The sequence below is a fragment of the Metopolophium dirhodum genome, chromosome 8, assembly GCF_019925205.1.
Source record: "Metopolophium dirhodum isolate CAU chromosome 8, ASM1992520v1, whole genome shotgun sequence".
NCBI classification, from domain to species: domain Eukaryota; kingdom Metazoa; phylum Arthropoda; class Insecta; order Hemiptera; family Aphididae; genus Metopolophium; species Metopolophium dirhodum.
Window position 1 is genome coordinate 30,449,203 of NC_083567.1, and position 14,194 is coordinate 30,463,396.

Consider the following 14,194-nt stretch of genomic DNA (forward strand, 5'->3'; position numbering starts at 1 on the left):
ACATACGTTATACATCAATGTATATTTGAATTTCCTAAAATCAATGAAATTGCAAGGAAAAAAATATAATTGGTTGGCTAAACTAAAATTATATGTGTACATTGCCGCAACTAGGGAGTGCACAGAGGTATTGTGCATCCCTGGGTCTAAAATGTGCACCCTCAAAAAATAAAACACAATCTATTATATTTTGATTATTTTGAAATAAAATTTATCAATAAATACAAAAATGTACCATACTGTATATTGAGGAATAGAATAAGTCGGTAGGTACTTCACTATTATGTTCCAACTGTAAAATATGATATTATGAATTAATCATTTACTTATTTAATGTTGTATTGAACAGGTCATAGATACGAGATACGTCATGACTCATGATCATACCTAATAATATTTTATTATAAATCGAAAAAAAATAACTTTGAACACAGAATACCAATATTTCTCTTGATCTTTAGCAGGGTAAAAGACATGAATGTTAGTGCGTTTACATTGTTTCCTTGTTTATAATTTGTTATAACTTATATATAAGACAAGCGGGAGCGCGTAAAATAGTAGATGATATTTCAGTTAAATTATGCTGTTTAAAAAATGATGGTGTTTTTTTTATGAAAATTAAATATTGTAATGTTTATTCAATAATTAAAAATATCAAATTAATAATAAAAACTATAACAACTAGTTAATTTTTTAGAATATTTTAAAGTATCAATATTTTTTTGAGTAAATTAATTTAGAACGTAATAACTTTTTTTCACAATTTTTGTCATCCGTTTAAGTAGCGTAATAAAATAAAATAAAGTAGCGGCTATCATTTCACCTGCTTAGAACTGGTATACAATCGCCTGCAGGATAAAATCCCACCTAGGGCAAGTTAAGAATCACTTATATCAATTTATTTTATTGATATTAAAATACATGCAGTTAAAAATTCTCAGGGGAAGTGTATATTCTCTTTTGGAACAAAGTAGAATACCATTTTTGTTCACCGGGTCTGTTTAACAGCTCATGGTACTATATTATGCGAAGAAATAATTATTTTGTAAAATGAACAGTAAATTGTGTGACTAAAATGTTTCAAATGTAAATGAGCGATAGTATTGTGAATACTAATATATTTTGTGATAAATAATCCAATAATATTTAATCATTTTACTCGATTTCAAAATTTCTTGAAAAATTATATTGAATATTGTATAGGTAATATGTGAGATGCACTTCAAATACAAATATAACCAAATATGTATAATGTATAATATTAATTAATAATTTAAAAAAGAGCTAAATATGTAAAATAAAAATATTGCCTTAACCTCCGAGTATTTCAAATTGGGTAATAATTAATAAATCCATAACGCCAATGATGATGGTTGATAGATGCTGATATAATTATCGTATATTTCGGATAAAACAAAACTATTTTCTAACCTATAATTATGTGTAAAAAATATATATTGTTTAATGAGAGAAACGTCCAGTACCGCTAAAATCCGGGGGGGGGGGTCACCCAAATACTCAGAATGACACATACATTTATTATTAATAAAATATAAAACCCACATAATATTTCAGATGATTCGAATAACGTATTTTAAGATGACTTCGTTTGGGGCGAAAAAAATTAGAGAGGGAAATTGTATCCCCACCTTTAAGGTAGAAGGACAAGTTTATCACCTCATAGATAGCCTTCTACCATAATCAGGACAAAGCCCTCAATTTTTGAAGATATATTTTATTTCAGATAATTAAATAATAAATAATTATTTATTAATAATAATAATAAAATGTAGCAATAGCAAAGCATTGCCGGAAAAGCTAGTATTGTATTAAATATAAATGTAATAATATGAAGGTATGTAAATTGATCTTTATAACCAATGTAATAAAATACTATACACGGGCGTCAGTCGTTTCCGCCAAAAAACCCGATTTTTATTTCTACCTATGATATTGAGCTGGAGTTTGACAACTCCTAGTCTGTCTGTAGTGCTATCGACCATCGATGTACCTACGTCGATAAACCATTTAATATTTAAGATATCATAAAGAGATAATTGATTTTAAACGTAGAAATACCTACATAGTATTATAAATAAATATAAATCGATTTAACCAATATCACGTGTAGATATATCAACATGTTGCACACTGCAGTGGCTGTGTTATCGGGATCGGAGTTCTGTGATCGGATCTGTGAGTACTGTGGTAAGTGGTAACAACGACGAAATTAGGAGTATTAACCAAATATTACAACATTATTTAGCCGCGTCCGAGTGAAGCGTGAATAATATACGTATGTTAATTATTGAATATATTGGAATATTATATTATGGAATTCATAACAATAGATTTTTTTATTCAATTTACTACCTATTTTATACTATATTTGCATGTAAAAATGGTCAATCAGACATAACTTTGTATTTTTAAATTCAAATAGGTATTCGTAGTTCATACTTCGTACTCAATATAATAATTAATAACTAATAAGTAGTAATTAATCACGATTAACGACAGCACGACAAACAATGACTACAAATATTTTAGTGATTATTTTTTTCAGTCAATACTCAGCTATATTGTAAACCTACCTACTGTATATAGCCACAGAATAAATGAAACGATTTAAATATAAAAATTATCTTATCTCCACTAGGTAGGTATAAACATTAATTAATGATTACTTATATTAATATATAATATTTATAATTCATAATATAATGATATAATAAAATGTTCTGAGCTAATTTTATTGTACTGTTTATTTGAAACATTGAAAATGCAACAATTTCTATACATCCAATATTCCAATATATAAATATTTATATATTTACTATTTATAATTTACTACCTAGTATTTCTATTCGTATTTAACTATATTACACTTATAGCCACCGGTTGGATTATTAAATATTATATTATTTTTATTCATTTATAGGGTCATTAATCATTACCCACTATACACACCGTGGTCCATGACCACCCACCCAACTATAAGGTGTATCACCTTGAGTAGGTATAGGATAGCCGCCACTGAGTACAACAAACGCAATAGACGCGAATACAAAAATAAACAATTTCAAGAATGACATTTTTAAAAAATGTATGCAATAATTATTCAAAATAATAATTAACAATTAATTATAGAAGTATATAAAACTGTTAGAAATAATTGATTTACTATATATATACATATAATATAACACAAATTGACTTAACCTAATTCAAATTCAAATATTTTAACTTTAATCAGAAAATTCAAACAATTTTTTGGGGGTTAATGAGAACCGCCTCCTCGTGGTGCCCCCTGGGTAACTCTAAATGGTTCTCAAACTATAATTTAGACAGGTAGGTAGAAATAGATTTGGCGGAAATGAAAATCGAACTTTTTTCGTTTTGGCGAAAATAGGCAGGGGGCTATGCCCCTCTCCAGCAACCCCCTGCTGGAGCTCTTGGTTTTGAAATTTGAGAGGTTACGGGAGTGTAATAATTGCCTTTCTGTGGAATGCATCAATTTTTTTTGTGGGCCCCGCTATAAGAGTTATGCACCGGGCCCCGCAAATTGTAGGGACGGCCCTGCATACAACACCACTCGAGGCCGAGGTCATTATTAATTTACCAAGCTATAAAATATTTAAAAACGTTTTGTATTTCAAATCAAATAGATTCATTTTCTACAAATAAACTAGATGGACCTACATCACTAACCAGTTATTTACGTGTTCGGACAATGTTTCGGCACATTTTTAAATCGACTGACACTATGGTAAAAATGTATACAGGACAACAATTAACGGAGGAGGAAAAACAAGAAATAATTTATGAACATCAAAATTCACCATTGGGGGGGGGGGGGCATGCAGGTGTATCGCGTACCGTTAAACGACTCAAACTTAATTATAACTGGCGCCACATGAAAAAACACGTCAAACATTATATTAAATACTGTGAATTATGCCGGAAAAATAAATCTCACGTTAAAACAAAACAACCTATGCTAACTACTAGCACAGTGGTTAAACTGTTCGAAAGGATTTAAGGATCTGTCTAGATATAGTAGGACCCTTGCCAAAAACACTAACAGCGAACATGTATTATATTCTAACTTTACTAGCCATAGCTCTATCAGCCACAGACGCACAACCGGTAGCCCAAGCATTCTTAGAATGTTTTGTATGCACATACGGCATTCCCGAATCAATTTTAACAGACCGCGGTACAAACTTTTTGTCCGACGTATTCAAAAGCATGACGTGTAAGCGATTAGACATAAAAAAAAGCTAAGACTACCACCTTGGCATCCGCAAGGAAACGCTTTTCTTGAACGTTCTCATAAAACATTAAAAACTTACTTACGTAGCTTTGTAGACAAAGATAGTAATTGGGATAAGCTCTTACGCAACGCGACTTTTTGTGATAACACAACCGTTTATACCTCTACTATAACTCTACACCACACGAATTAGTATTCGGAAGAAAACCAAATATTCCCTTCGCGTTTAATAAAAATTCAGAACCACAATACAATTACGATAACTATGTATTTGACATAAAGCGTTTAATGCAGGAAGCATATAAAATCGCTAGGGATAACCTAATTAAAAAAAAAGGAAACAAACAAAACTTATTACGATAGGACTTTGAATGCCATCGACATGCATGTAGGCGACAAAGTTCTCATTAAGGAACACAATAAGAAGACTTCACTAAGTCTTAACTGGCAGGGGCCATATGAGATGATTTTGGTTCACGATAACGAGAATATAACAACCCAAAAAGGCAATCGCGAGTGTCGTATACATAAGAATAACGTTAAGCGTTATTATGACGATGACACAAGCGAATAAACGTGTTACGAATTCATTCTTTTTTCTGATTATTATTTTATTTTTTTCTATATATATTTTCAACTTCTCCTACTAAATTCTTTTCTTATTATTTAAGGACAAACGGCGCAATTTTATAAACGCGTTCCGTACCACATTAGAATTACAACAGCACTACCACACGGCTTTATACCCCTACGAAATACCGCGGCTTAATCGACGAAATAGTTTACAGTTAAGGAAAAAAAAAACAACATTAACATGTTTTATTATTCGTACGAAAAACGTATAATTATATTTTGGAAACGGGTTATTTTAACAAACGATTATTATATTATATTACGGGATTTACGGAATTTTATTATTATTTTATTATATTACGGGATTTACGGGATTTTATTAATTATTATATTATATTATTTTATTCTTTTACGAACATATAATGATATTACCCCTCATTAATATTATCCTAAACAATGGAACAGGTATATCGAATACTATTCATTTACACTTTTACTATACCACTATATTTAACTAATAAGCTGAAACGATTTTCAGACTTATACTTCTAATTGTACCATTTACGTCGGGAACTTTCCGATACGCCGACGAGCAATTAACACAACATTCCGGTCTATACTACGAAAATCGGGGACCTTTGAAACTTATTACATCTCAATGAGACCTAACTGCATATAGTAACCTTGCTAAGTATAAGGAACAATTAGACAAAACTGATGAAATGTGTAAAGAGCATATTATATATAATCAGGACAACAATTGTAAAAACTTACACTACCCAGCTAGCAGTATTATAGACTATAGTAAAGGACATACGAAGAAAAAAAACGAGTATTAGACTCAATGGGACATACATCGCCGACACTAAAATATTGTAAGTACTAAGTATCAAATTATTGAATAATAATTATCATTATTGAATTCTCAGAGTAAAAATTATTTTTTGTCACGCCTGCACCGAAAGTTTAGTTTTCGATGACGGTTGAAGCGTCGGAAAGCGATGTTTTTCTGTCTAGCGGGCAGTGGAGTGGGAATCCCCAAAAGTACCGGGCGGTAAAGTGGAATTCCCCAAAAGTACTGAGCTCAGATTCACGCGTATTTTCTGAACAAACTAAAATCCACACTACGGTCCTCATAAAACATAAACTTTTGGTTACATCTTATATTCATATTATAACCTCCTTGCATGACGCGTAAACATTTTTCTTTCAAGAAATTGTTTTCGTACAATATTCATTTTGAACCTAACCTGAAGGCTGAAGTTACTATACCGGACACGGAAATTAGTTCATTTTTCCTTATCGAATAGTAAACCAGTATCATGAATACAGATAAACATATACATTTTGAAATTTCTAAACCTTGCTGTTCAACTGATTTTATCAACCATAGCTTCATAGCTTGTTAGTAGAATCGACTACTGATAAAGAATCCATCGTCCTTGAGTATGATAAAATAAAATAAAAGTTTTATGTATTATAACATTATTTATTTTAATATTTATTTATACATTTAGACGTATCGAAGGTCAACGAATTGTGCATATTAATCATTTATTCGAGCAAATTAAAAAAATCCGATATGAACCATTCAACTGCTCATTTTTGGACTTGGTATTTGCATCAGAAACTTGTAAGGAGTATATGTCTGTCTTTAAATTTAAATGTAAAATGTTTAACATTATTTCAAAAATTACATCAGAAATGTTAGATAATATTGCACCTTACTTGCCCATCAATAAAGCCATAGTAAATGGTAGATTAGCTATTGGCAAGCACGTATCCAGGATCAATTTTCGAGGGGCGGGGGGGGGGGGCTTAAAATATTTTTAATACATGAATTAATCAACTAAAAATACATAATTATATTATAATTTGATTGATTATATTATACACTACAAAATATAATATACTTTATGTATACAAAATAACGTGTAATGACTAATGACTAGTGAGAAATGTACAATTAATACTTAAAATAAACTGCAGTTGTACACTTATACATTTATCCATAAAGTGTGTAGTTAGTTTTTGTTTATTTGTTGTATTGTAAATATATACCTACTAAAAAAATTTCGGGGAGTTTAACCCCCCCCCCCCCCTGTATACGGACCTGACTATTGGTATGTACATTTTATTATTGGGTATTTTTTTTTAAATCTAACTAAGAATGTTTTTAGTATATAGGAATAGGCCATACACAACTCACCGAATTATCAGCTTCAATCGAATTACCGTTTATCTCGTCTACTTCATACATCAGTCATTTATCAACTGTAACTAATTCAGTGCAAGATACTGCTATTGATGAGATAATTAAAGCTGGTAAAGAAGAGAGGGAAATAGCTATTAAAATGGAAATGTCGATGAAAATGGTATAGGTACCCATGTGTATTGTGATAGCTGATGGTCAATGGTCGAAGAGATCATAATATAAAACAAAATATAATTCATTTTCTGGAGCGGTAAAAAACGTATAAAAATAATTTTAAAATAAATCTAATTAAATTTTATTTTAGGCGACTATAATTGGGTTCAACACAAAAAAAGTACTATTTGTTGGTGTGCGTAAATCCGTAATAGTTACTGTTCTGTTTGTCATTGAGCAACAAACAGAAAAACTGAGCCACCTGTTCACGTTTGTTTCCTTCATTGGAAAAAACCATCCACCGCCATGGAGGCAGATAGTATATTGGAAGAGTTTTCTAATAGTTTAAATATGCATGGGCTAAAGTATAATAAACTTATCGGTACGCAATAATTAATTTCAGTCAGTTAAAATATGTATAATTGGAATGAAAAAATAAATACACCATTGTCAAATATTTTTATATGTATTTCAGGTGACGGTGACAGCAGTGACACTAATAAATTAAACGAAGTAATGCCTTATAGACCAGAGTTTAAAACACAAAAAATTGAATTCAGAAATCACCTCCTTCGTAACTACGGAATGAAAATGTCAGCTCTCTCAAAAAATCTGAATATCCAGCTAAAATTCGTAAATTTATCACTACTAATAATTTACGTTTACGTTCAGATATAACTAAGGCTATAAGAACATTACTAAGAACATCAACATTTCAACAAAAAATAAGAGGCCTCGACCCGCATCAATTTACAATTCATTGTTATTTCTTATCTGGCTTGCATATCCACGCAAGCATAATATGCACAAGTCATTTAAAGTCATTAGATCAAAATATTCAAAATCAATTTATGGACGTGAAATAGCCGTCGCATTGACAAAAATTAAGGTACTTAACGGACATTGTCAATTTCCATTTTTTTTTCTATAAATATCAATAAAATTTTATCTGTTGAGTAAAAAAGCTTGAAAATTTAATAGAAGGCTCCTAGGTTATTGTTTCAAAGGCAGATGAAAAAAATTAAAAATCCTTAGTCACAGTTTTTATTTAAAAGCATTTAAAGTTCAAATTTTGACAAAATACGGAAAAATCACGAAAATTAGCAAATTATTTTGAGTTGAGAATTCATAAAAATTTTTCTTTTTAAATCTAAGATTTGAAAATGTAATATAAGGTTACTCATAAGTTTGTCTACCTTTATCAAAAAAAAAAGTCTTAAATATTTTTAATTGTAGAAACTTAAATTACATTTTTATTCGTCTGAAATTTATATTTTTACAACATTTGATATTCACTCGATTTCTCATGTAACAATTTTCTTATTTTATTGTAATTAAAAAAACGAATTTAATATAAAGCTCCTGATATATCGTTCTAATAGCAGTTGAAAAATATTAAAAATACATAGGCACAATTTTTTTTTATAAGAATTTAAAGTTCGAATTTTGACAAAATGTATCAAATTTTAAATTTAATAATTATTTTGTAGTTAAAAATGTATAAAATGTTTAACTTTTATGGCTAAGGATTGAAAATTTAAAACAAGGTTCTGCGTAAATAGGTTATATATGAATTACTTTATTCACAGTAATATCATCAAATATACTTGGTAATATCATATGCTAATAACTGACAGTTTTCGCTCAGAATCGTTTTTCTTATACAATGATATTACATCATTGAATTCAAATTTAACACCATCCATTATAGTGACCCACTTGTCACCTACTGCGTACAGCAGAGCGACATCCACTTACCCACCTTTTTAATATTGAATATATTCAAAAAAAATATCTAAAATATAAAAAATATGCTCTGACCGATGCAAAGTAGACTTGTTGACCAATTAAAACATCTCTACATTGTTTAAATCGAACCACTAGAAGTACTTTAATTTTTGTCAGTTGCTAAGGTTTGCTGAAAAATTAATAGGGTTTGCAGGGGCCTTAAATAAGTAGGTACTGCGTGCCTGCGCGTATTTCTTGTAAATCAGCGCGGTCAATGTTGACGGAGACCAAAATGCTGTAATTTCATTAATACAAAATAAACGACATGAAGCTACGGATGGAAATAACGTGAAAGTAATTTCCACCCGGTCTTGTGTTCCAAATGAAAAAAAAATGTAATTTTTAAAAATATAATAATTATATTTTTAAAAATTACATTATTATAGTACCTATGCAAGGCCGGCTCAAGCGAAAATAGTGAACTCAGCAAAATCAAATTTTTCCGACCCTAACAATATAATACTATCAGTATTTTAAAAATGCCACCTTCTTACTAAAGTGCTGCTTAAGTGCCGCCCTAGGCGTGGGCCTATGTCACCTACCGATTGAGCCGGGCCTGTAGTCTGTACCTATGTGGCTATATTGTACCACTGCAGCAATATACGCGGGCCTATAATACTCGCGTGTCTTACTTTAGAGGTTATATTATAGTTTAAAATGTAAATTCCAAGTTATTCAGAATAAATTTTGATGTGAGCTAGCGGACGGGCGTTACTTTTTTTTGTGCAGACGAATGCGCTTGTTATACCTATAGGCTATTATTACAGGTTTTTTTTTTACCTAAGTTAGGATTTTAATATTATTTAACTGCTGTTGAAACAATATATCAGGAGTCATCTATTAAATATCATGCTTTTTGACTCGACAAATAAAATTTTATTGACATTTATAGGAAAAAAAACTTAAAATTTAAAATGTCCGTACCTATACCTACAGCTCAAAACAAGTTAAAGTATTTTGAAAATTTTATCAAGTATAAGAATTGATAATAAACATATTTACATATGGTATAAATTTCAAGTATTTACGGTTATTCATTTTTGAATTACAACAAAATAAGAAAATCGCTGGGTACCTATATGAGAAATCGAGTAAATATCGATTGTTATAAAAATTTGAACTTCAAACGTTCATACAAATTAAATTTGCACATTTTCGTGATTTTTATGTATTTTGTCAAAATTTGAGCCTTGTATTAAATGTAAAGCTTTTTGAACTAACTATAATAACATTGAACTGACATTTATTTTTAAAAAAACTAAAAAATTTGGAAACTGAAAAAGGGAAAATGTCCGTAAACAGCTCAAAAAAGGGGATATATTTATAGTGTATATAAAATGCTAATTTAAACAATCAGTGAAAATGTCATGTATTGACGGTTATTTGGAGTTACACCGCAATACCATAATTTATTTTGTGAAAAACCGAATTTGCGTAAAAATTCCTATTTTACTTAAACTTTTTTTGTTTTTCCCGGTGCTTTTGAAAACTACTGGGAATTAAAAATGTTGACTCCCCGAATGCACCACCAAATAAACGTCACGTAAGTACCTATAGGTATATATTATTCGATAACATTTGTTGAACTCTACGTCACTGCTTTAGTAAGTTAATATAATTTTGAGTAACCAACGGTTACAGGCCATCAACCGGTATTCTCCATGGTAAACAACTTATCGTTATGCCATTAATTCGTGTGTTGATTCTTGAACTCTTAACAAGTGTTATGGTAACATGTATTATTGTATTTCCTATTACACATTATTTGTACGTACATTTCACCAGCCCCCCCAAATATAATTTTTGACATTTTTTTTTTTGCGAAACATTAGTGTGCCATTAGTGTGAATTTGTGTGACTATTTTCAGAATTTGTGCGATACTGGTTTAACCGTAAATTCAAAAATATATATGGGGGGCTGTAGAAATGTTCCCCAGCCCCCCCTCATAGAAAAAATTACAATTTTCAAAATTTTCTTTTGCCAAACATTAGTGCGTCATTAGTGTGAATTTGTGCGACAACAACCAGAATTCGTGCGACACCCGTTATACTCGGAAAAATCGTTTTTCCATTTTGAGCATTTCCCCAGCCCCCCCTCATGGAAAAAATTACAATTTTCAAAATTTTCTTTTGCCAAACATTAGTGCGTCATTAGTGTGAATTTGTGCGACAACAACCAGAATTCGTGCGACACCCGTTATACTCGGAAAAATCGTTTTTCCATTTTGAGCATTTCCCCAGCCCCCCCTCATAGAAAAAATTACAATTTTCAAAATTTACTTTTGCCAAACATTAGTGCGTCATTAGTGTGAATTTGTGCGACAACAACCAGAATTCGTGCGACACCCGTTATACTCGGAAAAATCGTTTTTCCATTTTGAGCATTTCCCCAGCCCCCCCTCATGGAAAAAATTACAATTTTCAAAATTTTCTTTTGCCAAACATTAGTGCGTCATTAGTGTGAATTTGTGCGACAACAACCAGAATTCGTGCGACACCCGTTATACTCGGAAAAATCGTTTTTTCCATTTTGAGCATTTCCCCAGCCCCCCCCCTCATAGAAAAAATTACAATTTTCAAAATTTTCTTTTGCCAAACATTAGTGCGTCATTAGTGTGAATTTGTACTTAACATTATTGTACTTTCAGTATAATTTTAAATACGATTTTTTGAGATTTGTGTATCATGAAGATACTTATATAGATAAGTACAATCAATTATAATGTTGATGTTATAGTTTAAGGTTAAAACATTTGAGTATTTGACAAGACACTGAGTTGAACCGAATACAATTGTATTTAATGTAGGTAAATTGAAATTGAATGTAATGTTATAATATATTTTACTTCACCGATTATCAGATAGCCACTAAGCCAGCGATGAAACAATACTGCTTTGGGACGCGTATAATATGTAGCGTGTCAACGAGGTCCGTTTCGCCAGCACTGCCACTTTCGAATCATAATACCAAACCTTAATAGTATTATGTACTTTTTTTTGTACAATTTTGTACAACCAAAATTAAATTTTGTACAACCCTCCTAACCCGAGAAAACCCGGTTTTGTTATGCGCGTGCTGGAGAAACGTTTCCCCAGCACTGCCAATGTCGAAAATCTAAAAAGTTCAATTTTAAACTGTACAGTATTATTTACTTTTTTTTGTACAATTTTGTACAACCAAAATTTAATTTTGTACATCCCCCCAAACACGACCAAAACCGTTTTTCCTATGCGCATACTATTATGTACTATACTTGTGTACATTTTAATTGAATGACAAAACAGTTTTTCCATTTTTCAAATCAATTACCTGTATTTTCCTTTATTTCCTATGCCCATACTATTATGTACTATACTTGTGTATATTTTAATTGAATGATGATACAAATATAAAATACATAAAACGTAGGTAGTATACTATTTTATTCCTCTTTTACGTAATACTTAATATACCTTCCATTCTAATTTATTATTTATACATATTTTATCATACCTTTTTTTATCCAATAGATAATGATAAATACTTAATATACTTGCTTACAGTCTCTTCCGTGTTTGAAATTATGTCATTGATATTTGTTATTAAACCATTTAATTTATTGACGTGAATGATGTGATTATATTTTTAATTGCAAAAGTCCGAAATGTAAATTTATCATTTTCTTTATAAATCTATATCAAATATTTTGGTAAGAATAAAAGTATGTTTATAATATTTATATATTTTTGTATACAGTATTATACGCCAGGGTTTTTTGGTATTTTACCAAGTAAATTTACCGGTAAATTTACCAAATTTACAGTAAAATTGGCAAGTTTTTATCAAAATTCAATTTATAGTGTACCTGTTGAATTTTTTCACAATTGTATGTAAAGAAGGCAAAATAAATATAAAATAAAGTATTAGTATTTAATTTCTTTATTAAAAATAATAATTAATAATTATTAATTATAGTAAAACACTAAAATATAAAATAAAAATAATTTTGATCTGTTTCAATTAATTCGTGGTATAACAACTGTCATTACTCATCATCATTTAAAAACAATCCTAATTTGTAAGAGTACTGATAGATAATAATATTATGCAAGTCCTCACTCACTTCTAGTTTTAGCTACGAGTTAAAACTAAAATAGCCAGTTTAGACGTATAAAATTTATAGGTATTTGATGTCACGATCAAAACAATATTACACACGTTTACTGCAGTGAATACATGGTAAATTCGTAATATAATTTATTTGAGTGTTATTTTTTTTCTAAAAGATTAAGCCAAAATGTGATATAATTATACGAATGAAAAGATTATGAGGTACTCTTAAATATATTTGATTAGTTCAGTCGAAAGAAAATAAGTTCATTAATATTTATTTAATTATTTTAAGTTAAACCAAAAATTAATAAATATTGCCGTGTATTATAATATTATATGGCCGCCGCCGCGGCGAACGAATCCGTAACGTCACCCGCAATGTCAAAATTTAACGTAACTAGCGATCGAATAATCATAAACAAATTTTAGTTGTATCATTACCTTAGTTAGATTATATTCTAGGTATTTGTTATGGTAATAAAATAATTATCGATTTTAATTATATTTTATAAAAATATATAAAAAAAAAATTATTATCAGTTGTATTGTCCTTTAAACAATCTTAAAATATGTAATACTTACTGTTTTTGTCCTGTATTATTTCATTTTTAAATTTGATTATTTAATAATTAAAAATATTAATATTATAAACATACTTTTATTCTTACCAAAATATTTGATATAGATTTATAAAGAAAATGATAAATTTACATTTCGGACTTTTGCAATTAAAAATATAATCACATCATTCACGTCAATAAATTAAATGGTTTAATAACAAATATCAATGACATAATTTCAAACACGGAAGAGACTGTAAGCAAGTATATTAAGTATTTATCATTATCTATTGGATAAAAAAAGGTATGATAAAATATGTATAAATAATAAATTAGAATGGAAGGTATATTAAGTATTACGTAAAAGAGGAATAAAATAGTATACTACCTACGTTTTATGTATTTTATATTTGTATCATCATTCAATTAAAATATACACAAGTATAGTACATAATAGTATGGGCATAGGAAATAAAGGAAAATACAGGTAATTGATTTGAAAAATGGAAAAACTGTTTTGTCATTCAATTAAAATG